General features: G+C 41.0%; 41 non-coding genes and 9 pseudogenes across 41 annotated transcripts; all 50 read left to right on the top strand.

The window, feature by feature from the left end:
* The first annotated feature begins 243 nt into the window (after nt 1-243).
* On the top strand, nt 244-362 carry LOC142939804 (5S ribosomal RNA). The gene has a single exon (XR_012950198.1). It is a non-coding gene; the product is annotated as a 5S ribosomal RNA (ribosomal RNA).
* Nucleotides 363-616: 254 nt separating this feature from the next.
* Nucleotides 617-735, top strand: LOC142939921 (5S ribosomal RNA). The gene has a single exon (XR_012950311.1). It is a non-coding gene; the product is annotated as a 5S ribosomal RNA (ribosomal RNA).
* Nucleotides 736-986: 251 nt separating this feature from the next.
* LOC142940005 (5S ribosomal RNA) lies at nt 987-1,105 on the top strand (annotated as a pseudogene).
* Nucleotides 1,106-1,359: 254 nt separating this feature from the next.
* LOC142939803 (5S ribosomal RNA) lies at nt 1,360-1,478 on the top strand. The gene has a single exon (XR_012950197.1). It is a non-coding gene; the product is annotated as a 5S ribosomal RNA (ribosomal RNA).
* Nucleotides 1,479-1,732: 254 nt separating this feature from the next.
* LOC142939816 (5S ribosomal RNA) lies at nt 1,733-1,851 on the top strand. Its single transcript, XR_012950209.1, has one exon. It is a non-coding gene; the product is annotated as a 5S ribosomal RNA (ribosomal RNA).
* A 7,026-nt stretch (nt 1,852-8,877) lies between these two features.
* On the top strand, nt 8,878-8,996 carry LOC142939933 (5S ribosomal RNA). The gene has a single exon (XR_012950322.1). It is a non-coding gene; the product is annotated as a 5S ribosomal RNA (ribosomal RNA).
* Nucleotides 8,997-9,250: 254 nt separating this feature from the next.
* LOC142939825 (5S ribosomal RNA) lies at nt 9,251-9,369 on the top strand. The gene has a single exon (XR_012950218.1). It is a non-coding gene; the product is annotated as a 5S ribosomal RNA (ribosomal RNA).
* A 254-nt stretch (nt 9,370-9,623) lies between these two features.
* On the top strand, nt 9,624-9,742 carry LOC142939841 (5S ribosomal RNA). Its single transcript, XR_012950233.1, has one exon. It is a non-coding gene; the product is annotated as a 5S ribosomal RNA (ribosomal RNA).
* Nucleotides 9,743-9,996: 254 nt separating this feature from the next.
* On the top strand, nt 9,997-10,115 carry LOC142939920 (5S ribosomal RNA). Its single transcript, XR_012950310.1, has one exon. It is a non-coding gene; the product is annotated as a 5S ribosomal RNA (ribosomal RNA).
* Nucleotides 10,116-10,366: 251 nt separating this feature from the next.
* LOC142940004 (5S ribosomal RNA) lies at nt 10,367-10,485 on the top strand (annotated as a pseudogene).
* Nucleotides 10,486-10,739: 254 nt separating this feature from the next.
* On the top strand, nt 10,740-10,858 carry LOC142939802 (5S ribosomal RNA). The gene has a single exon (XR_012950196.1). It is a non-coding gene; the product is annotated as a 5S ribosomal RNA (ribosomal RNA).
* A 254-nt stretch (nt 10,859-11,112) lies between these two features.
* Nucleotides 11,113-11,231, top strand: LOC142939745 (5S ribosomal RNA). Its single transcript, XR_012950142.1, has one exon. It is a non-coding gene; the product is annotated as a 5S ribosomal RNA (ribosomal RNA).
* A 254-nt stretch (nt 11,232-11,485) lies between these two features.
* Nucleotides 11,486-11,604, top strand: LOC142939919 (5S ribosomal RNA). Its single transcript, XR_012950309.1, has one exon. It is a non-coding gene; the product is annotated as a 5S ribosomal RNA (ribosomal RNA).
* A 251-nt stretch (nt 11,605-11,855) lies between these two features.
* On the top strand, nt 11,856-11,974 carry LOC142939930 (5S ribosomal RNA). The gene has a single exon (XR_012950319.1). It is a non-coding gene; the product is annotated as a 5S ribosomal RNA (ribosomal RNA).
* Nucleotides 11,975-12,228: 254 nt separating this feature from the next.
* LOC142939801 (5S ribosomal RNA) lies at nt 12,229-12,347 on the top strand. Its single transcript, XR_012950195.1, has one exon. It is a non-coding gene; the product is annotated as a 5S ribosomal RNA (ribosomal RNA).
* Nucleotides 12,348-12,601: 254 nt separating this feature from the next.
* On the top strand, nt 12,602-12,720 carry LOC142939918 (5S ribosomal RNA). The gene has a single exon (XR_012950308.1). It is a non-coding gene; the product is annotated as a 5S ribosomal RNA (ribosomal RNA).
* A 251-nt stretch (nt 12,721-12,971) lies between these two features.
* LOC142939888 (5S ribosomal RNA) lies at nt 12,972-13,090 on the top strand. Its single transcript, XR_012950279.1, has one exon. It is a non-coding gene; the product is annotated as a 5S ribosomal RNA (ribosomal RNA).
* A 251-nt stretch (nt 13,091-13,341) lies between these two features.
* On the top strand, nt 13,342-13,460 carry LOC142939862 (5S ribosomal RNA). The gene has a single exon (XR_012950254.1). It is a non-coding gene; the product is annotated as a 5S ribosomal RNA (ribosomal RNA).
* Nucleotides 13,461-13,714: 254 nt separating this feature from the next.
* On the top strand, nt 13,715-13,833 carry LOC142939800 (5S ribosomal RNA). Its single transcript, XR_012950194.1, has one exon. It is a non-coding gene; the product is annotated as a 5S ribosomal RNA (ribosomal RNA).
* Nucleotides 13,834-14,087: 254 nt separating this feature from the next.
* Nucleotides 14,088-14,206, top strand: LOC142940003 (5S ribosomal RNA; annotated as a pseudogene).
* A 251-nt stretch (nt 14,207-14,457) lies between these two features.
* Nucleotides 14,458-14,576, top strand: LOC142939887 (5S ribosomal RNA). The gene has a single exon (XR_012950278.1). It is a non-coding gene; the product is annotated as a 5S ribosomal RNA (ribosomal RNA).
* A 254-nt stretch (nt 14,577-14,830) lies between these two features.
* Nucleotides 14,831-14,949, top strand: LOC142939799 (5S ribosomal RNA). Its single transcript, XR_012950193.1, has one exon. It is a non-coding gene; the product is annotated as a 5S ribosomal RNA (ribosomal RNA).
* Nucleotides 14,950-15,203: 254 nt separating this feature from the next.
* LOC142940002 (5S ribosomal RNA) lies at nt 15,204-15,322 on the top strand (annotated as a pseudogene).
* A 251-nt stretch (nt 15,323-15,573) lies between these two features.
* Nucleotides 15,574-15,692, top strand: LOC142939842 (5S ribosomal RNA). Its single transcript, XR_012950234.1, has one exon. It is a non-coding gene; the product is annotated as a 5S ribosomal RNA (ribosomal RNA).
* Nucleotides 15,693-15,943: 251 nt separating this feature from the next.
* LOC142939797 (5S ribosomal RNA) lies at nt 15,944-16,062 on the top strand. Its single transcript, XR_012950191.1, has one exon. It is a non-coding gene; the product is annotated as a 5S ribosomal RNA (ribosomal RNA).
* A 254-nt stretch (nt 16,063-16,316) lies between these two features.
* On the top strand, nt 16,317-16,435 carry LOC142939917 (5S ribosomal RNA). Its single transcript, XR_012950307.1, has one exon. It is a non-coding gene; the product is annotated as a 5S ribosomal RNA (ribosomal RNA).
* A 251-nt stretch (nt 16,436-16,686) lies between these two features.
* On the top strand, nt 16,687-16,805 carry LOC142939886 (5S ribosomal RNA). The gene has a single exon (XR_012950277.1). It is a non-coding gene; the product is annotated as a 5S ribosomal RNA (ribosomal RNA).
* A 251-nt stretch (nt 16,806-17,056) lies between these two features.
* Nucleotides 17,057-17,175, top strand: LOC142939861 (5S ribosomal RNA). Its single transcript, XR_012950253.1, has one exon. It is a non-coding gene; the product is annotated as a 5S ribosomal RNA (ribosomal RNA).
* A 254-nt stretch (nt 17,176-17,429) lies between these two features.
* On the top strand, nt 17,430-17,548 carry LOC142939796 (5S ribosomal RNA). The gene has a single exon (XR_012950190.1). It is a non-coding gene; the product is annotated as a 5S ribosomal RNA (ribosomal RNA).
* Nucleotides 17,549-17,802: 254 nt separating this feature from the next.
* LOC142939794 (5S ribosomal RNA) lies at nt 17,803-17,921 on the top strand. Its single transcript, XR_012950189.1, has one exon. It is a non-coding gene; the product is annotated as a 5S ribosomal RNA (ribosomal RNA).
* Nucleotides 17,922-18,175: 254 nt separating this feature from the next.
* LOC142940001 (5S ribosomal RNA) lies at nt 18,176-18,294 on the top strand (annotated as a pseudogene).
* A 251-nt stretch (nt 18,295-18,545) lies between these two features.
* Nucleotides 18,546-18,664, top strand: LOC142939885 (5S ribosomal RNA). Its single transcript, XR_012950276.1, has one exon. It is a non-coding gene; the product is annotated as a 5S ribosomal RNA (ribosomal RNA).
* Nucleotides 18,665-18,918: 254 nt separating this feature from the next.
* On the top strand, nt 18,919-19,037 carry LOC142939793 (5S ribosomal RNA). Its single transcript, XR_012950188.1, has one exon. It is a non-coding gene; the product is annotated as a 5S ribosomal RNA (ribosomal RNA).
* A 254-nt stretch (nt 19,038-19,291) lies between these two features.
* Nucleotides 19,292-19,410, top strand: LOC142940000 (5S ribosomal RNA; annotated as a pseudogene).
* A 251-nt stretch (nt 19,411-19,661) lies between these two features.
* LOC142939884 (5S ribosomal RNA) lies at nt 19,662-19,780 on the top strand. The gene has a single exon (XR_012950275.1). It is a non-coding gene; the product is annotated as a 5S ribosomal RNA (ribosomal RNA).
* Nucleotides 19,781-20,031: 251 nt separating this feature from the next.
* Nucleotides 20,032-20,150, top strand: LOC142939860 (5S ribosomal RNA). Its single transcript, XR_012950252.1, has one exon. It is a non-coding gene; the product is annotated as a 5S ribosomal RNA (ribosomal RNA).
* Nucleotides 20,151-20,401: 251 nt separating this feature from the next.
* Nucleotides 20,402-20,520, top strand: LOC142939883 (5S ribosomal RNA). Its single transcript, XR_012950274.1, has one exon. It is a non-coding gene; the product is annotated as a 5S ribosomal RNA (ribosomal RNA).
* Nucleotides 20,521-20,771: 251 nt separating this feature from the next.
* On the top strand, nt 20,772-20,890 carry LOC142939859 (5S ribosomal RNA). The gene has a single exon (XR_012950251.1). It is a non-coding gene; the product is annotated as a 5S ribosomal RNA (ribosomal RNA).
* A 254-nt stretch (nt 20,891-21,144) lies between these two features.
* LOC142939882 (5S ribosomal RNA) lies at nt 21,145-21,263 on the top strand. Its single transcript, XR_012950273.1, has one exon. It is a non-coding gene; the product is annotated as a 5S ribosomal RNA (ribosomal RNA).
* A 254-nt stretch (nt 21,264-21,517) lies between these two features.
* LOC142939792 (5S ribosomal RNA) lies at nt 21,518-21,636 on the top strand. Its single transcript, XR_012950187.1, has one exon. It is a non-coding gene; the product is annotated as a 5S ribosomal RNA (ribosomal RNA).
* A 254-nt stretch (nt 21,637-21,890) lies between these two features.
* On the top strand, nt 21,891-22,009 carry LOC142939999 (5S ribosomal RNA; annotated as a pseudogene).
* Nucleotides 22,010-22,260: 251 nt separating this feature from the next.
* On the top strand, nt 22,261-22,379 carry LOC142939880 (5S ribosomal RNA). Its single transcript, XR_012950271.1, has one exon. It is a non-coding gene; the product is annotated as a 5S ribosomal RNA (ribosomal RNA).
* Nucleotides 22,380-22,630: 251 nt separating this feature from the next.
* On the top strand, nt 22,631-22,749 carry LOC142939858 (5S ribosomal RNA). Its single transcript, XR_012950250.1, has one exon. It is a non-coding gene; the product is annotated as a 5S ribosomal RNA (ribosomal RNA).
* Nucleotides 22,750-23,000: 251 nt separating this feature from the next.
* LOC142939879 (5S ribosomal RNA) lies at nt 23,001-23,119 on the top strand. The gene has a single exon (XR_012950270.1). It is a non-coding gene; the product is annotated as a 5S ribosomal RNA (ribosomal RNA).
* Nucleotides 23,120-23,370: 251 nt separating this feature from the next.
* LOC142939856 (5S ribosomal RNA) lies at nt 23,371-23,489 on the top strand. The gene has a single exon (XR_012950248.1). It is a non-coding gene; the product is annotated as a 5S ribosomal RNA (ribosomal RNA).
* A 254-nt stretch (nt 23,490-23,743) lies between these two features.
* On the top strand, nt 23,744-23,862 carry LOC142939791 (5S ribosomal RNA). Its single transcript, XR_012950186.1, has one exon. It is a non-coding gene; the product is annotated as a 5S ribosomal RNA (ribosomal RNA).
* Nucleotides 23,863-24,116: 254 nt separating this feature from the next.
* On the top strand, nt 24,117-24,235 carry LOC142939998 (5S ribosomal RNA; annotated as a pseudogene).
* A 251-nt stretch (nt 24,236-24,486) lies between these two features.
* LOC142939878 (5S ribosomal RNA) lies at nt 24,487-24,605 on the top strand. Its single transcript, XR_012950269.1, has one exon. It is a non-coding gene; the product is annotated as a 5S ribosomal RNA (ribosomal RNA).
* Nucleotides 24,606-24,859: 254 nt separating this feature from the next.
* Nucleotides 24,860-24,978, top strand: LOC142939997 (5S ribosomal RNA; annotated as a pseudogene).
* Nucleotides 24,979-25,229: 251 nt separating this feature from the next.
* On the top strand, nt 25,230-25,348 carry LOC142939877 (5S ribosomal RNA). Its single transcript, XR_012950268.1, has one exon. It is a non-coding gene; the product is annotated as a 5S ribosomal RNA (ribosomal RNA).
* The last annotated feature ends 105 nt before the right edge of the window (nt 25,349-25,453 follow it).

Here is a 25,453-nt window from a genome sequence, read left to right as displayed (position 1 = left end):
CTCTCCAAAAGGCAGAGGACACTGCTGCTTTTTCACTTGAGAAATATGTGAGAAAAAGGCAAGATTAAAGAAGAGATGCATTCAAAGATGTGGGTAACGGTAAAAAGGGAAACAGAATCAATCAATATATCAATATTTTCTTATTATTGGAATGTTAATTAATGAACTGGTTTAGGTTCGTTAACGTTTTAAAATTGACCTACTGTTGTAGGTTTTAAAGAACTATGTGTTGGAGACAAACTTGCTTACGGCCATACCTCTCTGTTCGTGCCCGATCTCGTCCGATCTCGGAAGCTAAGCAGAGTCGGTCCTGGTTAGTACTTGGATGGGAGACCGCCTGGGAATACCAGGTGCTGTAAGTTTCTTCACTTTTCTCTCCAAAAGGCAGAGGACACTGCTGCTTTTTCACTTGAGAAATATGTGAGAAAAAGGCAAGATTAAAGAAGAGATGCATTCAAAGATGTGGGTAACGGTAAAAAGGGAAACAGAATCAATCAATATATCAATATTTTCTTATTATTGGAATGTTAATTAATGAACTGGTTTAGGTTCGTTAACGTTTTAAAATTGACCTACTGTTGTAGGTTTTAAAGAACTATGTGTTGGAGACAAACTTGCTTACGGCCATACCTCTCTGTTCGCGCCCGATCTCGTCCGATCTCGGAAGCTAAGCAGAGTCGGTCCTGGTTAGTACTTGGATGGGAGACAGCCTGGGAATACCAGGTGCTGTAAGTTTTTTCACTTCTCTCTCCAAAAGGCAGAGGACACTGCTGCTTTTCACTTGAGAAATATGAGAAAAAGGCAAGATTAAAGAAGAGATGCATTCAAAGATGTGGGTAACGGTAAAAAGGGAAACAGAATCAATCAATATATCAATATTTTCTTATTATTGGAATGTTAATTAATGAACTGGTTTAGGTTCGTTAACATTTTAAAATTGACCTACTGTTGTAGGTTTTAAAGAACTATGTGTTGGAGACAAACTTGCTTACGGCCATACCTCTCTGTTCGCGCCGGATCTCGTCCGATCTCGGAAGCTAAGCAGAGTCGGTCCTGGTTAGTACTTGGATGGGAGACAGCCTGGGAATACCAGGTGCTGTAAGTTTTTTCACTTCTCTCTCCAAAAGGCAGAGGACACTGCTGCTTTTTCACTTGAGAAATATGTGAGAAAAAGGCAAGATTAAAGAAGAGATGCATTCAAAGATGTGGGTAACGGTAAAAAGGGAAACAGAATCAATCAATATATCAATATTTTCTTATTATTGGAATGTTAATTAATGAACTGGTTTAGGTTCGTTAACGTTTTAAAATTGACCTACTGTTGTAGGTTTTAAAGAACTATGTGTTGGAGACAAACTTGCTTACGGCCATACCTCTCTGTTCGTGCCCGATCTCGTCCGATCTCGGAAGCTAAGCAGAGTCGGTCCTGGTTAGTACTTGGATGGGAGACCGCCTGGGAATACCAGGTGCTGTAAGTTTCTTCACTTTTCTCTCCAAAAGGCAGAGGACACTGCTGCTTTTTCACTTGAGAAATATGTGAGAAAAAGGCAAGATTAAAGAAGAGATGCATTCAAAGATGTGGGTAACGGTAAAAAGGGAAACAGAATCAATCAATATATCAATATTTTCTTATTATTGGAATGTTAATTAATGAACTGGTTTAGGTTCGTTAAAGTTTTAAAATTGACCTACTGTTGTAGGTTTTAAAGAACTATGTGTTGGAGACAAACTTGCTTACGGCCATACCTCTCTGTTCGTTCCCGATCTCGTCCGATCTCGGAAGCTAAGCAGAGTCGGTCCTGGTTAGTACTTGGATGGGAGACCGCCTGGGAATACCAGGTGCTGTAAGTTTCTTCACTTTTCTCTCCAAAAGGCAGAGGACACTGCTGCTTTTCACTTGAGAAATATGAGAAAAAGGCAAGATTAAAGAAGAGATGCATTCAAAGATGTGGGTAACGGTAAAAAGGGAAACAGAATCAATCAATATATCAATATTTTCTTATTATTGGAATGTTAATTAATGAACTGGTTTAGGTTCGTTAACGTTTTAAAATTGACCTACTGTTGTAGGTTTTAAAGAACTATGTGTTGGAGACAAACTTGCTTACGGCCACACCTCTCTGTCCTGTTTCAGACCAGAGTGCATTGTGGGTTAGAGCTACTTCCTCCTTGGAGGAAGCACACGGCTGTGCTTTGTTTTTCTCCTCTTATCTCTCTCTCCTTTCGTTTGTTTTACATGTCCTAAGAGAAGGTTTTTTTTGGTTTTGCTCAGCTGATTTTGTCAGTAGTACCCCCGTCAGTGTCTCACTGAGCGGGGGGAAGCGTTTTTTTCCGTGTTTTGTGAGCTATCCCCCGTGTTTTTTTTGAGGGGCGTTTTTAGTCCTTTTTTTTTTTCCCCCAAAATGGCGGACCACCCGGTAAACCCGACCTGGAATGAACTCACATTAACTCTTACGGATAACCCCAGCGGTTTGGTGGTGGGCGGAGAGGGCCGTGGTGTTGACAACGGTACAGTAGAACTGACGGAGAACGGGGGCAGTGGTGGTGCCAAAGGTGTGGAAGAACTGACGAAGAATGGTGACAGCAGTGATGCTGTTAAAAGAACGGGAGAACTGACGAAGAATGGAGACGGCAGCGATGCTGTTACAAGAACGGAGGAACGGGCCTCACGGAGCCTAACTGTGAACGTGGAGATGGAAGGCGGAGAGACTATGAGTGCTATCGAGCTCATCAGTCATGTGCAGAGGTTGTGCGGTGCGTTACTGGCGTGCAGAGTGCTCGGCCAAAAGAAGTTTGAACTCACAATGAGCAACATAACGGGTAAGAAAAAACTGATGGAGGGTTTTAAGATTGGGGAAACAAGGGTTCATGCTAGAGAGATCACTAACGACGAGCTCATCGTCTCTTTTCTCAATCTGCCCTATTATATCAGAGACAATGATATCTTTTTGAGACTGGATAGCTGGGGGGTAACGCCTATGTCACCTATTAGACGCAGAATGTGGCCAGGCTCTAAGGTGACGGACGGCACTCGATTTCTACGAGTTAAATTCAACGAAAGAGTCCGTTCGCTACCATATTCTACAAAATTTAACACGGTGCTGGGCTCGGAGTATTTCCGGGTAATTCATGACAGGCAGACCAAAATATGTAGGCTCTGCATGCAGCCTGGGCATGTTCAAAGAGAATGCCCTGAGTTCACATGCTACACCTGCGGAGAGCAAGGGCATTTTTCTAGGGAGTGTTCCACACGAAAGACTAACAAATGCAAGGGATGTAAGCGGGCACCGGACAGCTGTGTGTGCCATGTGGAGGTGACAGAAGAGGAGATGGTGGGGACTGCGGAGGAGGTGGAGGAGGAGCAGGAGGAGGAGGAGGTGCAGAGCGACGACGGTACGTCGAGCACTGGCACCGTGGAGGAGGACGTGGACGAGGAGGAGGAGGAGGAGGAGGAGATGGAGGAGGAAGAGGATGATGAGGCTGCTGCGGGGACCTGTGTGAGCGAGCTGAACAAAGAGAGAACGGCGATGACTACGGCTGTAATGAGGCCGAAGCCTGCAGCCTGTATGGCAGAGACTACAGCGGTGAAAGCAGGTGCAGCTGTGGAGCCAGTGACAAGGGCAGGTGCAGCAGTGGAGCCAGTGACAGCGCCAGGTGCAGCTACGGCGCCAGCGAAAGAGGCAGGTGCAGTTGTGGAGCCAGTGACAAGGGCAGGTGCAGGGGTGGAGCCAGTGACAGCAGCAGGCGTGGTGGTGAAGCCACGGAGGACGACCGATGCAGGGAGGAGAACTGAAATAGTGGAGGTGCCGGAGACGGCGTCCAGCCAGATTGATCTGAGTGGGCCAAGGCTGGTGCCCAGCCAGCCAGAGCTAAAGGTGGGAGAGGCACGAGCCAGTGCCAGGCTGAAGGAGCAAGTCCAGACCAAGCCGGGCAAGGCCCGAGTGGGGAGACTGGTTGCGAGGAAACCGAAGGCGGTGCTATTGGAAGACGCAGAGGTAGAGCTGCGAAAGAGGGCTGAGGAAAAGGCGGCGATGGGGTCTTCCCTGGACAGCTTTGTTCCTCAAGACATTGGGAACTGCGGCTCCCCGCTGCTATTAAGTGACCCCTCGGACTCAGACATGGACATCGAGAAGGGCCAAAGGGTGAGGAAAAGGGATGGAGAGATTATAAAAGGGTCTGATAATCGGAATAAAGCACTGAAAAAATAACACCATGTTTTGTTTTGCTATGCTTTATGTGCCTTTACTGACAGCCCTCATGGCCTTTGACTCTCAGTCTTTTCTTTCTTTTAATGCCAATGGCTTAAAAGACCCAGGTAAAATGAGAGCAGTGTTTGATAGGAACAAACATGTGGACATAATTTGTCTTCAAGAAACTGGGTGGGACCTAAAGGCTGTCAGCCATGCTCAAAAACTGTGGAAAGGGGTGATTTACTCCCAGGAGGGTATTGGGCGAGCACGAGGGGTCGCAGTACTAATTAGCAGAAAACTTAGTACTAGTAGTAAATGTGTATATAGAGCTAGCAATGGCAAGTGTGTGATAGTGGATATATTAATAAATAGTGATATAATTAGACTGATTAATATACATGCGCCCAGTATTGAGGAGGAACGCAGAAACTTCTTCGGAAGTCTGAACAAGTGGATAAATAATAATACTATTATTCTAGGGGACTATAATATCACGCTTAGTAGCAGTGACAATTATAATGATAAATTTAGGTGTGACACGAGTAGAACTGCACTTAAAGATATCATGATAGAAAAAAACTTAATGGATGTATGGAGGGTAATTAACCCTAGGACAAGGGGTTATTCTAGAAGACAGGTTGTCCTGGGCAAGTTAAAACAAACCCGAATAGACCTGGGCCTGGTGGCTTCGGGTCTAGTTAAACGGGTTACTGACATGAAGTATGTGTTTAATGCATGGAGCGATCACGCGTACGTGGATTTAAAATTTGGTGACAGCACGGCTAAAAAAGGCAAGGGCACATGGTGCTATAATAACAGTTTGTTGGAGGACACAGCGTATAAGAATAAAGTAAAGAAATTACTAACCCAAAGTGCATATGACATGCCATATGTAGATAATAAAATAGAATACTGGGAGGAAATTAAATTAAGAATAAAGAAAATAAGCATTAGTTATAGTAAGAATAAAAAATGGGAAGAGAAAAGAGAGGAGAGCATGTTAAATGATTTATTAAACAAGGAATTAGAGAAGATGGAGCTAGATACAAATTATAATAGTGAAAACTATGAATTATATAGGAATAAACTGACGGATATTGAGACCAAACGTTGCAAGGGCGCCGCGGTCAGGAGTAGGTCGCAGTTCCTGCTTGAAGGGGAAAAAAGCACGGGTTTTTTTCTGGGGTTGGAGAGGATAAAACAAGAGAAGCAATATATAAATCAACTGGTGAGCAGCGAGGACCTAGTATGCACTGAAAGCAAGGACCTTTTAAAAATAGTAAAAGACTACTATAGTGAGCTGTATAAAGGGCAAGGGCCTCTAAAGGAGCACATAGTAAAAATGACGAATCAGATAGGAACCCAAATAAGTGAAAATGATAAAAATTATTGTGACTTGCCTATCTCTAGGCAGGAGATAGAGGCAGTCATAAAAAGCCTTAAACACAATAAGAGCCCAGGTTCTGATGGCCTTACTGCCGAGGTGTATAACGAGTTTTCTGTTTTACTCTCTCCCATTTTGTTACATGTTTTTGATGAGATGGCGAGGCAAAATATCATGCCTGACAAGATATCGGAAGGGATTATCACATTAATATACAAGCAGAAAGGTACAAAAGATAGGCTGGAATATTACAGACCCATAAGCCTGTTAAATACAGATTACAAAATCATAGCAAAGGTGTTGGCTAATAGGATGAGAGAGGTAATTAAAACTATTGTCATTGACACTCAGACCTATAGCATTCCGGATAGGGATATAAGTGATAATATAATTGCAATAAAAAACCTAGTAGATAGTATGAATAGAGAGGGGGGGTGTTTATTAGGGATAGACTTAGAGAAAGCATTTGACAGGGTGGAACATGAGTTTATGTGGGAGGTATTAAATAAATATGGGTTTGGTGAAAAATACATAAATTGGGTGAAATTATTATATAAAAAGGCTAGAAGCCGCGTTAAGGTCAACGGTTTCTTGACTGATCCTGTGGAGCTGCAGAGGTCCATTAGGCAGGGTTGCCCCCTGTCTGCCATGCTATACAGCCTTGTGGCGGAGCCGTTGGCTTTAAGCATAATTAATGACAATGAAATAGCTGGGATTAAAACCGAGAGAGGGAATATGGTCAAAGTTATTCAATACGCGGATGATATAAATATCTTTTTAAATAACAGTACACATATAGAGAGGGTCATGGTGCATATAAATGACTATGAGATGGCCTCTGGGGCAAAAGTAAACAATTCTAAATCAGAAATAATGGTTTTCAAGGAGGCAGGGTTTGACACAAACAAATGGGGTTTTAAAGTAACTGACGAGGAGAGGAAAATCTTAGGAGTCTATGTAGGGAAAGATGGGGCTAAAGCTAGGGATAGAAACTGGAAGGAAATGATTAAAAAAACTCAAAACATATGTAATCTGTGGAAAGCGCGAGGGCTGAATATCAGAGGAAAGGTAATTGTATCTAATGCTCTAGTTTTGTCCAAAATTAACCATATTCTCGGGTCCTGTGAGCTGCCGGATTGGGCGCTAAATTCACTGAACAGTGTGATCTCCTCGTTTTTGTGGAAGGGGAGGGGAAATATGATTGCTCGCAGGACATTAATAGCTAAAAAAAGGGAGGGGGGTTTAGATCTGATTGACATTAGTGCCAAAAGAGATGCACTTAGGGTCAAATTAATAGGGCGTTTTCTGGATCACTCGAGGCTGCATCCTTGGAAAGATACCTTGGCGGGCTTCCTGGCAGAGTATGGTGAGAGGAGCAGTTACAATTTGTACGCTTTCTCTCCCAGAAATGTTACAGGGGGGTTGCCGGGGTTCTATCGCGAGGTGCTGGAGGCTTGGGACAAGTTTCTGCCCCACCTCAGACCTGACTTTGAATTTAAAGAGCAAGTGATGAAATTACCTTTCCTCAACTCGCCTTTCTTCTCCCATAAGGGCAGGCCCCTCATTTCCAAGGCTCTCCGCGAGGCGGGTTTGTCTACGCTGGGGGGAGTCTGTGGGGGGAGGTGGGGTTTAACTTTCGATAAAACCAAAACATTGATAGCACTGAGAAGGGCGGGAGGGCCTTTTAAGGGAAAGCAAATTACTGAACTGGGGATGAGTGTAAATGACTGTGTGGACGAGAATTGGAGGGCTCTGAAGCAATGTAGTAATCAAGTGCAGGGTGATGCTGTGAGCTTCTTCCTGTGTCAGGGTGAGAGGAATGTGCCAGTCACGCAAATAAAAACTAAAGTGATCTATGATACTCTAATTCAGAAGCTTACTAAAAAACCTGCGTCAGAGCCACACTGGGCTGCTTTGTTCCCTAACAAAGACATAAAATCAATTTGGAGTAACCTGCTTGTTCCTTCCATTCCTCATGCAGTTTTTGATACTGACTTTAAGCTTAGGCACAGGAGGTACTATACCAGTATCGTCCTGCATCAGCTCCACAAACTCAAGTTCCAAAGGTCATGTGCGGTCTGTGGGGTAGAGGATGAGGATTTTGACCATCTCATTTTTAAATGCTCCGCTCTAACTGATATACGGAATTATGTGCGCCAGCTTTTGGGTACGTATTGTGGTGCTAAGGTGCAAGAACTGAGTGAGTGGGACTGGGTTTGGCTTTTCGGCCTACCCAAGCAGGGTAAAGGGGGGACGGTGGTTCAGATGAACACACTTCTTGCTCTTGCCAGGCATGCAGTAGTCCTAAGGAGAAATTATGCTGTGTTTGAGCAAAAGCAAGTAAATGCAAAAGCACTATTTAAGAATCTTTTAAGAGCTCACCTGGGACTGCTGCATGTCTGTAGAGAAGAGTGGTTCTCTGAAATGTTTTTAAACAGAACGTCCCTGTGTAAGGTCGAGGAGGATGGGAGGCTCTGCTTCCTGTTCTGAGTTATCCTAATAGGAGGCCTAAGATAGTTTTGCTTGAGCCGCTATCAAAGAGCAGGTTATCTCTTTTAGGTTTTTTTTTTTTTCGTTTGTGTATTTTGTTTGTATATTTGGTTGCTTATTTATTTGTTTGGCCTTTATGTCTATGTCTGAGGTGGAGTTTTGGGATTGTAATAATTTCTTTTTAGGGTTAGTCTCATGGATAAGGTTTTTTTTTGCCTTTGGGCTGCTTGGCTGGTTTCTCTTGCGGGTTGTTTTATTTTGCTTCGTTTTGCCTGTTTTGCTTAATATGGGTTTTTGTTGCTTGATGTATGCTCGTGAAGTGGCTAATCTAGCTGAGGATATATTTTGATATTACTTCCTGTTTATTGTAAATATATATATATATATATATTATTGATACAAAGAAAATTGTAAAAATTAACTTGTGACATTTTTGATAATAAAAGATAACAAAAAAAAAATTCGCGCCCGATCTCGTCCGATCTCGGAAGCTAAGCAGAGTCGGTCCTGGTTAGTACTTGGATGGGAGACCGCCTGGGAATACCAGGTGCTGTAAGTTTTTTCACTTCTCTCTCCAAAAGGCAGAGGACACTGCTGCTTTTTCACTTGAGAAATATGTGAGAAAAAGGCAAGATTAAAGAAGAGATGCATTCAAAGATGTGGGTAACGGTAAAAAGGGAAACAGAATCAATCAATATATCAATATTTTCTTATTATTGGAATGTTAATTAATGAACTGGTTTAGGTTCGTTAACGTTTTAAAATTGACCTACTGTTGTAGGTTTTAAAGAACTATGTGTTGGAGACAAACTTGCTTACGGCCATACCTCTCTGTTGACGCCCGATCTCGTCAGATCTCAGAAGCTAAGCACAGTCGGTCCTGGTTAGTACTTGGATGGGAGACCGCCTGGGAATACCAGGTGCTGTAAGTTTTTTCACTTCTCTCTCCAAAAGGCAGAGGACACTGCTGCTTTTTCACTTGAGAAATATGTGAGAAAAAGGCAAGATTAAAGAAGAGATGCATTCAAAGATGTGGGTAACGGTAAAAAGGGAAACAGAATCAATCAATATATCAATATTTTCTTATTATTGGAATGTTAATTAATGAACTGGTTTAGGTTCGTTAACGTTTTAAAATTGACCTACTGTTGTAGGTTTTAAAGAACTATGTGTTGGAGACAAACTTGCTTACGGCCATACCTCTCTGTTCACGCCCGATCTCGTCAGATCTCGGAAGCTAAGCAGAGTCGGTCCTGGTTAGTATTTGGATGGGAGACCGCCTGGGAATACCAGGTGCTGTAAGTTTTTTCACTTCTCTCTCCAAAAGGCAGAGGACACTGCTGCTTTTTCACTTGAGAAATATGTGAGAAAAAGGCAAGATTAAAGAAGAGATGCATTCAAAGATGTGGGTAACGGTAAAAAGGGAAACAGAATCAATCAATATATCAATATTTTCTTATTATTGGAATGTTAATTAATGAACTGGTTTAGGTTCGTTAACGTTTTAAAATTGACCTACTGTTGTAGGTTTTAAAGAACTATGTGTTGGAGACAAACTTGCTTACGGCCATACCTCTCTGTTCACGCCCGATCTCGTCCGATCTCGGAAGCTAAGCAGAGTCGGTCCTGGTTAGTACTTGGATGGGAGACCGCCTGGGAATACCAGGTTCTGTAAGTTTCTTCACTTTTCTCTCCAAAAGGCAGAGGACACTGCTGCTTTTTCACTTGAGAAATATGTGAGAAAAAGGCAAGATTAAAGAAGAGATGCATTCAAAGATGTGGGTAACGGTAAAAAGGGAAACAGAATCAATCAATATATCAATATTTTCTTATTATTGGAATGTTAATTAATGAACTGGTTTAGGTTCGTTAACGTTTTAAAATTGACCTACTGTTGTAGGTTTTAAAGAACTATGTGTTGGAGACAAACTTGCTTACGGCCATACCTCTCTGTTCGCGCCCGATCTCGTCCGATCTCGGAAGCTAAGCAGAGTCGGTCCTGGTTAGTACTTGGATGGGAGACAGCCTGGGAATACCAGGTGCTGTAAGTTTTTTCACTTCTCTCTCCAAAAGGCAGAGGACACTGCTGCTTTTCACTTGAGAAATATGAGAAAAAGGCAAGATTAAAGAAGAGATGCATTCAAAGATGTGGGTAACGGTAAAAAGGGAAACAGAATCAATCAATATATCAATATTTTCTTATTATTGGAATGTTAATTAATGAACTGGTTTAGGTTCGTTAACGTTTTAAAATTGACCTACTGTTGTAGGTTTTAAAGAACTATGTGTTGGAGACAAACTTGCTTACGGCCATACCTCTCTGTTCGCGCCGGATCTCGTCCGATCTCGGAAGCTAAGCAGAGTCGGTCCTGGTTAGTACTTGGATGGGAGACAGCCTGGGAATACCAGGTGCTGTAAGTTTTTTCACTTCTCTCTCCAAAAGGCAGAGGACACTGCTGCTTTTTCACTTGAGAAATATGTGAGAAAAAGGCAAGATTAAAGAAGAGATGCATTCAAAGATGTGGGTAACGGTAAAAAGGGAAACAGAATCAATCAATATATCAATATTTTCTTATTATTGGAATGTTAATTAATGAACTGGTTTAGGTTCGTTAACGTTTTAAAATTGACCTACTGTTGTAGGTTTTAAAGAACTATGTGTTGGAGACAAACTTGCTTACGGCCATACCTCTCTGTTCGTGCCCGATCTCGTCCGATCTCGGAAGCTAAGCAGAGTCGGTCCTGGTTAGTACTTGGATGGGAGACCGCCTGGGAATACCAGGTGCTGTAAGTTTCTTCACTTTTCTCTCCAAAAGGCAGAGGACACTGCTGCTTTTTCACTTGAGAAATATGTGAGAAAAAGGCAAGATTAAAGAAGAGATGCATTCAAAGATGTGGGTAACGGTAAAAAGGGAAACAGAATCAATCAATATATCAATATTTTCTTATTATTGGAATGTTAATTAATGAACTGGTTTAGGTTCGTTAAAGTTTTAAAATTGACCTACTGTTGTAGGTTTTAAAGAACTATGTGTTGGAGACAAACTTGCTTACGGCCATACCTCTCTGTTCGCGCCCGATCTCGTCCGATCTCGGAAGCTAAGCAGAGTCGGTCCTGGTTAGTACTTGGATGGGAGACCGCCTGGGAATACCAGGTGCTGTAAGTTTCTTCACTTTTCTCTCCAAAAGGCAGAGGACACTGCTGCTTTTTCACTTGAGAAATATGTGAGAAAAAGGCAAGATTAAAGAAGAGATGCATTCAAAGATGTGGGTAACGGTAAAAAGGGAAACAGAATCAATCAATATATCAATATTTTCTTATTATTGGAATGTTAATTAATGAACTGGTTTAGGTTCGTTAACGTTTTAAAATTGACCTACTGTTGTAGGTTTTAAAGAACTATGTGTTGGAGACAAACTTGCTTACGGCCATACCTCTCTGTTCGCGCCCGATCTCGTCCGATCTCGGAAGCTAAGCAGAGTCGGTCCTGGTTAGTACTTGGATGGGAGACAGCCTGGGAATACCAGGTGCTGTAAGTTTTTTCACTTCTCTCTCCAAAAGGCAGAGGACACTGCTGCTTTTCACTTGAGAAATATGAGAAAAAGGCAAGATTAAAGAAGAGATGCATTCAAAGATGTGGGTAACGGTAAAAAGGGAAACAGAATCAATCAATATATCAATATTTTCTTATTATTGGAATGTTAATTAATGAACTGGTTTAGGTTCGTTAACGTTTTAAAATTGACCTACTGTTGTAGGTTTTAAAGAACTATGTGTTGGAGACAAACTTGCTTACGGCCATACCTCTCTGTTTGCGCCCGATCTCATCCGATCTTGGAAGCTAAGCAGAGTCGGTCCTGGTTAGTACTTGGATGGGAGACAGCCTGGGAATACCAGGTGCTGTAAGTTTTTTCACTTCTCTCTCCAAAAGGCAGAGGACACTGCTGCTTTTTCACTTGAGAAATATGTGAGAAAAAGGCAAGATTAAAGAAGAGATGCATTCAAAGATGTGGGTAACGGTAAAAAGGGAAACAGAATCAATCAATATATCAATATTTTCTTATTATTGGAATGTTAATTAATGAACTGGTTTAGGTTCGTTAACGTTTTAAAATTGACCTACTGTTGTAGGTTTTAAAGAACTATGTGTTGGAGACAAACTTGCTTACGGCCATACCTCTCTGTTCGTGCCCGATCTCGTCCGATCTCGGAAGCTAAGCAGAGTCGGTCCTGGTTAGTACTTGGATGGGAGACCGCCTGGGAATACCAGGTGCTGTAAGTTTCTTCACTTTTCTCTCCAAAAGGCAGAGGACACTGCTGCTTTTTCACTTGAGAAATATGTGAGAAAAAGGCAAGATTAAAGAAGAGATGCATTCAAAGATGTGGGTAACGGTAAAAAGGGAAACAGAATCAATCAATATATCAATATTTTCTTATTATTGGAATGTTAATTAATGAACTGGTTTAGGTTCGTTAACGTTTTAAAATTGACCTACTGTTGTAGGTTTTAAAGAACTATGTGTTGGAGACAAACTTGCTTACGGCCATACCTCTCTGTTCGCGCCCGATCTCGTCCGATCTCGGAAGCTAAGCAGAGTCGGTCCTGGTTAGTACTTGGATGGGAGACAGCCTGGGAATACCAGGTGCTGTAAGTTTTTTCACTTCTCTCTCCAAAAGGCAGAGGACACTGCTGCTTTTCACTTGAGAAATATGAGAAAAAGGCAAGATTAAAGAAGAGATGCATTCAAAGATGTGGGTAACGGTAAAAAGGGAAACAGAATCAATCAATATATCAATATTTTCTTATTATTGGAATGTTAATTAATGAACTGGTTTAGGTTCGTTAACGTTTTAAAATTGACCTACTGTTGTAGGTTTTAAAGAACTATGTGTTGGAGACAAACTTGCTTACGGCCATACCTCTCTGTTTGCGCCCGATCTCGTCCGATCTCGGAAGCTAAGCAGAGTCGGTCCTGGTTAGTACTTGGATGGGAGACAGCCTGGGAATACCAGGTGCTGTAAGTTTTTTCACTTCTCTCTCCAAAAGGCAGAGGACACTGCTGCTTTTCACTTGAGAAATATGAGAAAAAGGCAAGATTAAAGAAGAGATGCATTCAAAGATGTGGGTAACGGTAAAAAGGGAAACAGAATCAATCAATATATCAATATTTTCTTATTATTGGAATGTTAATTAATGAACTGGTTTAGGTTCGTTAACGTTTTAAAATTGACCTACTGTTGTAGGTTTTAAAGAACTATGTGTTGGAGACAAACTTGCTTACGGCCATACCTCTCTGTTCGCGCCCGATCTCGTCCGATCTCGGAAGCTAAGCAGAGTAGGTCCTGGTTAGTACTTGGATGGGAGACAGCCTGGGAATACCAGGTGCTGTAAGTTTTTTCACTTCTCTCTCCAAAAGGCAGAGGACACTGCTGCTTTTTCACTTGAGAAATATGTGAGAAAAAGGCAAGATTAAAGAAGAGATGCATTCAAAGATGTGGGTAACGGTAAAAAGGGAAACAGAATCAATCAATATATCAATATTTTCTTATTATTGGAATGTTAATTAATGAACTGGTTTAGGTTCGTTAACGTTTTAAAATTGACCTACTGTTGTAGGTTTTAAAGAACTATGTGTTGGAGACAAACTTGCTTACGGCCATACCTCTCTGTTCGTGCCCGATCTCGTCCGATCTCGGAAGCTAAGCAGAGTCGGTCCTGGTTAGTACTTGGATGGGAGACCGCCTGGGAATACCAGGTGCTGTAAGTTTCTTCACTTTTCTCTCCAAAAGGCAGAGGACACTGCTGCTTTTTCACTTGAGAAATATGTGAGAAAAAGGCAAGATTAAAGAAGAGATGCATTCAAAGATGTGGGTAACGGTAAAAAGGGAAACAGAATCAATCAATATATCAATATTTTCTTATTATTGGAATGTTAATTAATGAACTGGTTTAGGTTCGTTAACGTTTTAAAATTGACCTACTGTTGTAGGTTTTAAAGAACTATGTGTTGGAGACAAACTTGCTTACGGCCATACCTCTCTGTTCGCGCCGGATCTCGTCCGATCTCGGAAGCTAAGCAGAGTCGGTCCTGGTTAGTACTTGGATGGGAGACAGCCTGGGAATACCAGGTGCTGTAAGTTTTTTCACTTCTCTCTCCAAAAGGCAGAGGACACTGCTGCTTTTCACTTGAGAAATATGAGAAAAAGGCAAGATTAAAGAAGAGATGCATTCAAAGATGTGGGTAACGGTAAAAAGGGAAACAGAATCAATCAATATATCAATATTTTCTTATTATTGGAATGTTAATTAATGAACTGGTTTAGGTTCGTTAACGTTTTAAAATTGACCTACTGTTGTAGGTTTTAAAGAACTATGTGTTGGAGACAAACTTGCTTACGGCCATACCTCTCTGTTTGCGCCCGATCTCGTCCGATCTCGGAAGCTAAGCAGAGTCGGTCCTGGTTAGTACTTGGATGGGAGACAGCCTGGGAATACCAGGTGCTGTAAGTTTTTTCACTTCTCTCTCCAAAAGGCAGAGGACACTGCTGCTTTTTCACTTGAGAAATATGTGAGAAAAAGGCAAGATTAAAGAAGAGATGCATTCAAAGATGTGGGTAACGGTAAAAAGGGAAACAGAATCAATCAATATATCAATATTTTCTTATTATTGGAATGTTAATTAATGAACTGGTTTAGGTTCGTTAACGTTTTAAAATTGACCTACTGTTGTAGGTTTTAAAGAACTATGTGTTGGAGACAAACTTGCTTACGGCCATACCTCTCTGTTCGTGCCCGATCTCGTCCGATCTCGGAAGCTAAGCAGAGTCGGTCCTGGTTAGTACTTGGATGGGAGACCGCCTGGGAATACCAGGTGCTGTAAGTTTCTTCACTTTTCTCTCCAAAAGGCAGAGGACACTGCTGCTTTTTCACTTGAGAAATATGTGAGAAAAAGGCAAGATTAAAGAAGAGATGCATTCAAAGATGTGGGTAACGGTAAAAAGGGAAACAGAATCAATCAATATATCAATATTTTCTTATTATTGGAATGTTAATTAATGAACTGGTTTAGGTTCGTTAACGTTTTAAAATTGACCTACTGTTGTAGGTTTTAAAGAACTATGTGTTGGAGACAAACTTGCTTACGGCCATACCTCTCTGTTCGCGCCGGATCTCGTCCGATCTCGGAAGCTAAGCAGAGTCGGTCCTGGTTAGTACTTGGATGGGAGACAGCCTGGGAATACCAGGTGCTGTAAGTTTTTTCACTTCTCTCTCCAAAAGGCAGAGGACACTGCTGCTTTTCACTTGAGAAATATGAGAAAAAGGCAAGATTAAAGAAGAGATGCATTCAAAGATGTGGGTAACGGTAAAAAGGGAAACAGAATCAATCAATATATCAATATTTTCTTATTATTGGAATGTTAATTAATGAACTGGTTTAGGTTCGTTAACGTTTTAAAATTGACCTACTGTTGTAGGTTTTAAAGAACTATGTGTTGGAGACAAACTTGCTTACGGCCATACCTCTCTGTTTGCGCCCGATCTCGTCCGATCTCGGAAGCTAAGCAGAGTAGGTCCTGGTTAGTACTTGGATGGGAGACAGCCTGGGAATACCAGGTGCTGTAAGTTTTTTCACTTCTCTCTCCAAAAGGCAGAGGACACTGCTGCTTTTCACTTGAGAAATATGAGAAAAAGGCAAGATTAAAGAAGAGATGCATTCAAAGATGTGGGTAACGGTAAAAAGGGAAACAGAATCAATCAATATATCAATATTTTCTTATTATTGGAATGTTAATTAATGAACTGGTTTAGGTTCGTTAACGTTTTAAAATTGACCTACTGTTGTAGGTTTTAAAGAACTATGTGTTGGAGACAAACTTGCTTACGGCCATACCTCTCTGTTCGTGCCCGATCTCGTCCGATCTCGGAAGCTAAGCAGAGTCGGTCCTGGTTAGTACTTGGATGGGAGACCGCCTGGGAATACCAGGTGCTGTAAGTTTCTTCACTTTTCTCTCCAAAAGGCAGAGGACACTGCTGCTTTTTCACTTGAGAAATATGTGAGAAAAAGGCAAGATTAAAGAAGAGATGCATTCAAAGATGTGGGTAACGGTAAAAAGGGAAACAGAATCAATCAATATATCAATATTTTCTTATTATTGGAATGTTAATTAATGAACTGGTTTAGGTTCGTTAACGTTTTAAAATTGACCTACTGTTGTAGGTTTTAAAGAACTATGTGTTGGAGACAAACTTGCTTACGGCCATACCTCTCTGTTCGCGCCCGATCTCGTCCGATCTCGGAAGCTAAGCAGAGTCGGTCCTGGTTAGTACTTGGATGGGAGACAGCCTGGGAATACCAGGTGCTGTAAGTTTTTTCACTTCTCTCTCCAAAAGGCAGAGGACACTGCTGCTTTTCACTTGAGAAATATGAGAAAAAGGCAAGATTAAAGAAGAGATGCATTCAAAGATGTGGGTAACGGTAAAAAGGGAAACAGAATCAATCAATATATCAATATTTTCTTATTATTGGAATGTTAATTAATGAACTGGTTTAGGTTCGTTAACGTTTTAAAATTGACCTACTGTTGTAGGTTTTAAAGAACTATGTGTTGGAGACAAACTTGCTTACGGCCATACCTCTCTGTTTGCGCCCGATCTCGTCCGATCTCGGAAGCTAAGCAGAGTCGGTCCTGGTTAGTACTTGGATGGGAGACAGCCTGGGAATACCAGGTGCTGTAAGTTTTTTCACTTCTCTCTCCAAAAGGCAGAGGACACTGCTGCTTTTCACTTGAGAAATATGAGAAAAAGGCAAGATTAAAGAAGAGATGCATTCAAAGATGTGGGTAACGGTAAAAAGGGAAACAGAATCAATCAATATATCAATATTTTCTTATTATTGGAATGTTAATTAATGAACTGGTTTAGGTTCGTTAACGTTTTAAAATTGACCTACTGTTGTAGGTTTTAAAGAACTATGTGTTGGAGACAAACTTGCTTACGGCCATACCTCTCTGTTCGCGCCCGATCTCGTCCGATCTCGGAAGCTAAGCAGAGTAGGTCCTGGTTAGTACTTGGATGGGAGACAGCCTGGGAATACCAGGTGCTGTAAGTTTTTTCACTTCTCTCTCCAAAAGGCAGAGGACACTGCTGCTTTTTCACTTGAGAAATATGTGAGAAAAAGGCAAGATTAAAGAAGAGATGCATTCAAAGATGTGGGTAACGGTAAAAAGGGAAACAGAATCAATCAATATATCAATATTTTCTTATTATTGGAATGTTAATTAATGAACTGGTTTAGGTTCGTTAACGTTTTAAAATTGACCTACTGTTGTAGGTTTTAAAGAACTATGTGTTGGAGACAAACTTGCTTACGGCCATACCTCTCTGTTCGTGCCCGATCTCGTCCGATCTCGGAAGCTAAGCAGAGTCGGTCCTGGTTAGTACTTGGATGGGAGACCGCCTGGGAATACCAGGTGCTGTAAGTTTCTTCACTTTTCTCTCCAAAAGGCAGAGGACACTGCTGCTTTTTCACTTGAGAAATATGTGAGAAAAAGGCAAGATTAAAGAAGAGATGCATTCAAAGATGTGGGTAACGGTAAAAAGGGAAACAGAATCAATCAATATATCAATATTTTCTTATTATTGGAATGTTAATTAATGAACTGGTTTAGGTTCGTTAACGTTTTAAAATTGACCTACTGTTGTAGGTTTTAAAGAACTATGTGTTGGAGACAAACTTGCTTACGGCCATACCTCTCTGTTCGTGCCCGATCTCGTCCGATCTCGGAAGCTAAGCAGAGTCGGTCCTGGTTAGTACTTGGATGGGAGACCGCCTGGGAATACCAGGTGCTGTAAGTTTCTTCACTTTTCTCTCCAAAAGGCAGAGGACACTGCTGCTTTTTCACTTGAGAAATATGTGAGAAAAAGGCAAGATTAAAGAAGAGATGCATTCAAAGATGTGGGTAACGGTAAAAAGGGAAACAGAATCAATCAATATATCAATATTTTCTTATTATTGGAATGTTAATTAATGAACTGGTTTAGGTTCGTTAACGTTTTAAAATTGACCTACTGTTGTAGGTTTTAAAGAACTATGTGTTGGAGACAAACTTGCTTACGGCCATACCTCTCTGTTCGCGCCGGATCTCGTCCGATCTCGGAAGCTAAGCAGAGTCGGTCCTGGTTAGTACTTGGATGGGAGACAGCCTGGGAATACCAGGTGCTGTAAGTTTTTTCACTTCTCTCTCCAAAAGGCAGAGGACACTGCTGCTTTTCACTTGAGAAATATGAGAAAAAGGCAAGATTAAAGAAGAGATGCATTCAAAGATGTGGGTAACGGTAAAAAGGGAAACAGAATCAATCAATATATCAATATTTTCTTATTATTGGAATGTTAATTAATGAACTGGTTTAGGTTCGTTAACGTTTTAAAATTGACCTACTGTTGTAGGTTTTAAAGAACTATGTGTTGGAGACAAACTTGCTTACGGCCATACCTCTCTGTTTGCGCCCGATCTCGTCCGATCTCGGAAGCTAAGCAGAGTCGGTCCTGGTTAGTACTTGGATGGGAGACAGCCTGGGAATACCAGGTGCTGTAAGTTTTTTCACTTCTCTCTCCAAAAGGCAGAGGACACTGCTGCTTTTTCACTTGAGAAATATGTGAGAAAAAGGCAAGATTAAAGAAGAGATGCATTCAAAGATGTGGGTAACGGTAAAAAGGGAAACAGAATCAATCAATATATCAATATTTTCTTATTATTGGAATGTTAATTAATGAACTGGTTTAGGTTCGTTAACGTTTTAAAATTGACCTACTGTTGTAGGTTTTAAAGAACTATGTGTTGGAGACAAACTTGCTTACGGCCATACCTCTCTGTTCGTGCCCGATCTCGTCCGATCTCGGAAGCTAAGCAGAGTCGGTCCTGGTTAGTACTTGGATGGGAGACCGCCTGGGAATACCAGGTGCTGTAAGTTTCTTCACTTTTCTCTCCAAAAGGCAGAGGACACTGCTGCTTTTTCACTTGAGAAATATGTGAGAAAAAGGCAAGATTAAAGAAGAGATGCATTCAAAGATGTGGGTAACGGTAAAAAGGGAAACAGAATCAATCAATATATCAATATTTTCTTATTATTGGAATGTTAATTAATGAACTGGTTTAGGTTCGTTAACGTTTTAAAATTGACCTACTGTTGTAGGTTTTAAAGAACTATGTGTTGGAGACAAACTTGCTTACGGCCATACCTCTCTGTTCGCGCCGGATCTCGTCCGATCTCGGAAGCTAAGCAGAGTCGGTCCTGGTTAGTACTTGGATGGGAGACAGCCTGGGAATACCAGGTGCTGTAAGTTTTTTCACTTCTCTCTCCAAAAGGCAGAGGACACTGCTGCTTTTCACTTGAGAAATATGAGAAAAAGGCAAGATTAAAGAAGAGATGCATTCAAAGATGTGGGTAACGGTAAAAAGGGAAACAGAATCAATCAATATATCAATATTTTCTTATTATTGGAATGTTAATTAATGAACTGGTTTAGGTTCGTTAACGTTTTAAAATTGACCTACTGTTGTAGGTTTTAAAGAACTATGTGTTGGAGACAAACTTGCTTACGGCCATACCTCTCTGTTTGCGCCCGATCTCGTCCGATCTCGGAAGCTAAGCAGAGTCGGTCCTGGTTAGTACTTGGATGGGAGACAGCCTGGGAATACCAGGTGCTGTAAGTTTTTTCACTTCTCTCTCCAAAAGGCAGAGGACACTGCTGCTTTTCACTTGAGAAATATGAGAAAAAGGCAAGATTAAAGAAGAGATGCATTCAAAGATGTGGGTAACGGTAAAAAGGGAAACAGAATCAATCAATATATCAATATTTTCTTATTATTGGAATGTTAATTAATGAACTGGTTTAGGTTCGTTAACGTTTTAAAATTGACCTACTGTTGTAGGTTTTAAAGAACTATGTGTTGGAGACAAACTTGCTTACGGCCATACCTCTCTGTTCGCGCCCGATCTCGTCCGATCTCGGAAGCTAAGCAGAGTAGGTCCTGGTTAGTACTTGGATGGGAGACAGCCTGGGAATACCAGGTGCTGTAAGTTTTTTCACTTCTCTCTCCAAAAGGCAGAGGACACTGCTGCTTTTCACTTGAGAAATATGAGAAAAAGGCAAGATTAAAGAAGAGATGCATTCAAAGATGTGGGTAACGGTAAAAAGGGAAACAGAATCAATCAATATATCAATATTTTCTTATTATTGGAATGTTAATTAATGAACTGGTTTAGGTTCGTTAACGTTTTAAAATTGACCTACTGTTGTAGGTTTTAAAGAACTATGTGTTGGAGACAAACTTGCTTACGGCCATACCTCTCTGTTTGCGCCCGATCTCGTCCGATCTCGGAAGCTAAGCAGAGTCGGTCCTGGTTAGTACTTGGATGGGAGACAGCCTGGGAATACCAGGTGCTGTAAGTTTTTTCACTTCTCTCTCCAAAAGGCAGAGGACACTGCTGCTTTTCACTTGAGAAATATGAGAAAAAGGCAAGATTAAAGAAGAGATGCATTCAAAGATGTGGGTAACGGTAAAAAGGGAAACAGAATCAATCAATATATCAATATTTTCTTATTATTGGAATGTTAATTAATGAACTGGTTTAGGTTCGTTAACGTTTTAAAATTGACCTACTGTTGTAGGTTTTAAAGAACTATGTGTTGGAGACAAACTTGCTTACGGCCATACCTCTCTGTTCGCGCCCGATCTCGTCCGATCTCGGAAGCTAAGCAGAGTAGGTCCTGGTTAGTACTTGGATGGGAGACAGCCTGGGAATACCAGGTGCTGTAAGTTTTTTCACTTCTCTCTCCAAAAGGCAGAGGACACTGCTGCTTTTTCACTTGAGAAATATGTGAGAAAAAGGCAAGATTAAAGAAGAGATGCATTCAAAGATGTGGGTAACGGTAAAAAGGGAAACAGAATCAATCAATATATCAATATTTTCTTATTATTGGAATGTTAATTAATGAACTGGTTTAGGTTCGTTAACGTTTTAAAATTGACCTACTGTTGTAGGTTTTAAAGAACTATGTGTTGGAGACAAACTTGCTTACGGCCATACCTCTCTGTTTGCGCCCGATCTCGTCCGATCTCGGAAGCTAAGCAGAGTCGGTCCTGGTTAGTACTTGGATGGGAGACAGCCTGGGAATACCAGGTGCTGTAAGTTTTTTCACTTCTCTCTCCAAAAGGCAGAGGACACTGCTGCTTTTTCACTTGAGAAATATGTGAGAAAAAGGCAAGATTAAAGAAGAGATGCATTCAAAGATGTGGGTAACGGTAAAAAGGGAAACAGAATCAATCAATATATCAATATTTTCTTATTATTGGAATGTTAATTAATGAACTGGTTTAGGTTCGTTAACGTTTTAAAATTGACCTACTGTTGTAGGTTTTAAAGAACTATGTGTTGGAGACAAACTTGCTTACGGCCATACCTCTCTGTTCGTGCCCGATCTCGTCCGATCTCGGAAGCTAAGCAGAGTCGGTCCTGGTTAGTACTTGGATGGGAGACCGCCTGGGAATACCAGGTGCTGTAAGTTTCTTCACTTTTCTCTCCAAAAGGCAGAGGACACTGCTGCTTTTTCACTTGAGAAATATGTGAGAAAAAGGCAAGATTAAAGAAGAGATGCATTCAAAGATGTGGGTAACGGTAAAAAGGGAAACAGAATCAATCAATATATCAATATTTTCTTATTATTGGAATGTTAATTAATGAACTGGTTTAGGTTCGTTAACGTTTTAAAATTGACCTACTGTTGTAGGTTTTAAAGAACTATGTGTTGGAGACAAACTTGCTTACGGCCATACCTCTCTGTTCGCGCCGGATCTCGTCCGATCTCGGAAGCTAAGCAGAGTCGGTCCTGGTTAGTACTTGGATGGGAGACAGCCTGGGAATACCAGGTGCTGTAAGTTTTTTCACTTCTCTCTCCAAAAGGCAGAGGACACTGCTGCTTTTCACTTGAGAAATATGAGAAAAAGGCAAGATTAAAGAAGAGATGCATTCAAAGATGTGGGTAACGGTAAAAAGGGAAACAGAATCAATCAATATATCAATATTTTCTTATTATTGGAATGTTAATTAATGAACTGGTTTAGGTTCGTTAACGTTTTAAAATTGACCTACTGTTGTAGGTTTTAAAGAACTATGTGTTGGAGACAAACTTGCTTACGGCCATACCTCTCTGTTTGCGCCCGATCTCGTCCGATCTCGGAAGCTAAGCAGAGTCGGTCCTGGTTAGTACTTGGATGGGAGACAGCCTGGGAATACCAGGTGCTGTAAGTTTTTTCACTTCTCTCTCCAAAAGGCAGAGGACACTGCTGCTTTTCACTTGAGAAATATGAGAAAAAGGCAAGATTAAAGAAGAGATGCATTCAAAGATGTGGGTAACGGTAAAAAGGGAAACAGAATCAATCAATATATCAATATTTTCTTATTATTGGAATGTTAATTAATGAACTGGTTTAGGTTCGTTAACGTTTTAAAATTGACCTACTGTTGTAGGTTTTAAAGAACTATGTGTTGGAGACAAACTTGCTTACGGCCATACCTCTCTGTTCGCGCCCGATCTCGTCCGATCTCGGAAGCTAAGCAGAGTAGGTCCTGGTTAGTACTTGGATGGGAGACAGCCTGGGAATACCAGGTGCTGTAAGTTTTTTCACTTCTCTCTCCAAAAGGCAGAGGACACTGCTGCTTTTCACTTGAGAAATATGAGAAAAAGGCAAGATTAAAGAAGAGATGCATTCAAAGATGTGGGTAACGGTAAAAAGGGAAACAGAATCAATCAATATATCAATATTTTCTTATTATTGGAATGTTAATTAATGAACTGGTTTAGGTTCGTTAACGTTTTAAAATTGACCTACTGTTGTAGGTTTTAAAGAACTATGTGTTGGAGACAAACTTGCTTACGGCCATACCTCTCTGTTTGCGCCCGATCTCGTCCGATCTCGGAAGCTAAGCAGAGTCGGTCCTGGTTAGTACTTGGATGGGAGACAGCCTGGGAATACCAGGTGCTGTAAGTTTTTTCACTTCTCTCTCCAAAAGGCAGAGGACACTGCTGCTTTTCACTTGAGAAATATGAGAAAAAGGCAAGATTAAAGAAGAGATGCATTCAAAGATGTGGGTAACGGTAAAAAGGGAAACAGAATCAATCAATATATCAATATTTTCTTATTATTGGAATGTTAATTAATGAACTGGTTTAGGTTCGTTAACGTTTTAAAATTGACCTACTGTTGTAGGTTTTAAAGAACTATGTGTTGGAGACAAACTTGCTTACGGCCATACCTCTCTGTTCGCGCCCGATCTCGTCCGATCTCGGAAGCTAAGCAGAGTAGGTCCTGGTTAGTACTTGGATGGGAGACAGCCTGGGAATACCAGGTGCTGTAAGTTTTTTCACTTCTCTCTCCAAAAGGCAGAGGACACTGCTGCTTTTTCACTTGAGAAATATGTGAGAAAAAGGCAAGATTAAAGAAGAGATGCATTCAAAGATGTGGGTAACGGTAAAAAGGGAAACAGAATCAATCAATATATCAATATTTTCTTATTATTGGAATGTTAATTAATGAACTGGTTTAGGTTCGTTAACGTTTTAAAATTGACCTACTGTTGTAGGTTTTAAAGAACTATGTGTTGGAGACAAACTTGCTTACGGCCATACCTCTCTGTTCGTGCCCGATCTCGTCCGATCTCGGAAGCTAAGCAGAGTCGGTCCTGGTTAGTACTTGGATGGGAGACCGCCTGGGAATACCAGGTGCTGTAAGTTTCTTCACTTTTCTCTCCAAAAGGCAGAGGACACTGCTGCTTTTTCACTTGAGAAATATGTGAGAAAAAGGCAAGATTAAAGAAGAGATGCATTCAAAGATGTGGGTAACGGTAAAAAGGGAAACAGAATCAATCAATATATCAATATTTTCTTATTATTGGAATGTTAATTAATGAACTGGTTTAGGTTCGTTAACGTTTTAAAATTGACCTACTGTTGTAGGTTTTAAAGAACTATGTGTTGGAGACAAACTTGCTTACGGCCATACCTCTCTGTTCGCGCCGGATCTCGTCCGATCTCGGAAGCTAAGCAGAGTCGGTCCTGGTTAGTACTTGGATGGGAGACAGCCTGGGAATACCAGGTGCTGTAAGTTTTTTCACTTCTCTCTCCAAAAGGCAGAGGACACTGCTGCTTTTCACTTGAGAAATATGAGAAAAAGGCAAGATTAAAGAAGAGATGCATTCAAAGATGTGGGTAACGGTAAAAAGGGAAACAGAATCAATCAATATATCAATATTTTCTTATTATTGGAATGTTAATTAATGAACTGGTTTAGGTTCGTTAACGTTTTAAAATTGACCTACTGTTGTAGGTTTTAAAGAACTATGTGTTGGAGACAAACTTGCTTACGGCCATACCTCTCTGTTTGCGCCCGATCTCGTCCGATCTCGGAAGCTAAGCAGAGTCGGTCCTGGTTAGTACTTGGATGGGAGACAGCCTGGGAATACCAGGTGCTGTAAGTTTTTTCACTTCTCTCTCCAAAAGGCAGAGGACACTGCTGCTTTTTCACTTGAGAAATATGTGAGAAAAAGGCAAGATTAAAGAAGAGATGCATTCAAAGATGTGGGTAACGGTAAAAAGGGAAACAGAATCAATCAATATATCAATATTTTCTTATTATTGGAATGTTAATTAATGAACTGGTTTAGGTTCGTTAACGTTTTAAAATTGACCTACTGTTGTAGGTTTTAAAGAACTATGTGTTGGAGACAAACTTGCTTACGGCCATACCTCTCTGTTCGCGCCGGATCTCGTCCGATCTCGGAAGCTAAGCAGAGTCGGTCCTGGTTAGTACTTGGATGGGAGACAGCCTGGGAATACCAGGTGCTGTAAGTTTTTTCACTTCTCTCTCCAAAAGGCAGAGGACACTGCTGCTTTTCACTTGAGAAATATGAGAAAAAGGCAAGATTAAAGAAGAGATGCATTCAAAGATGTGGGTAACGGTAAAAAGGGAAACAGAATCAATCAATATATCAATATTTTCTTATTATTGGAATGTTAATTAATGAACTGGTTTAGGTTCGTTAACGTTTTAAAATTGACCTACTGTTGTAGGTTTTAAAGAACTATGTGTTGGAGACAAACTTGCTTACGGCCATACCTCTCTGTTTGCGCCCGATCTCGTCCGATCTCGGAAGCTAAGCAGAGTCGGTCCTGGTTAGTACTTGGATGGGAGACAGCCTGGGAATACCAGGTGCTGTAAGTTTTTTCACTTCTCTCTCCAAAAGGCAGAGGACACTGCTGCTTTTCACTTGAGAAATATGAGAAAAAGGCAAGATTAAAGAAGAGATGCATTCAAAGATGTGGGTAA

Source organism: Anarhichas minor, unplaced genomic scaffold, assembly GCF_050575085.1.
Source record: "Anarhichas minor isolate MPS153535 unplaced genomic scaffold, ASM5057508v1 ptg000110l, whole genome shotgun sequence".
In the NCBI taxonomy this organism is placed as follows: domain Eukaryota; kingdom Metazoa; phylum Chordata; class Actinopteri; order Perciformes; family Anarhichadidae; genus Anarhichas; species Anarhichas minor.
This window is presented reverse-complemented; position numbering and strand designations above follow the sequence as displayed.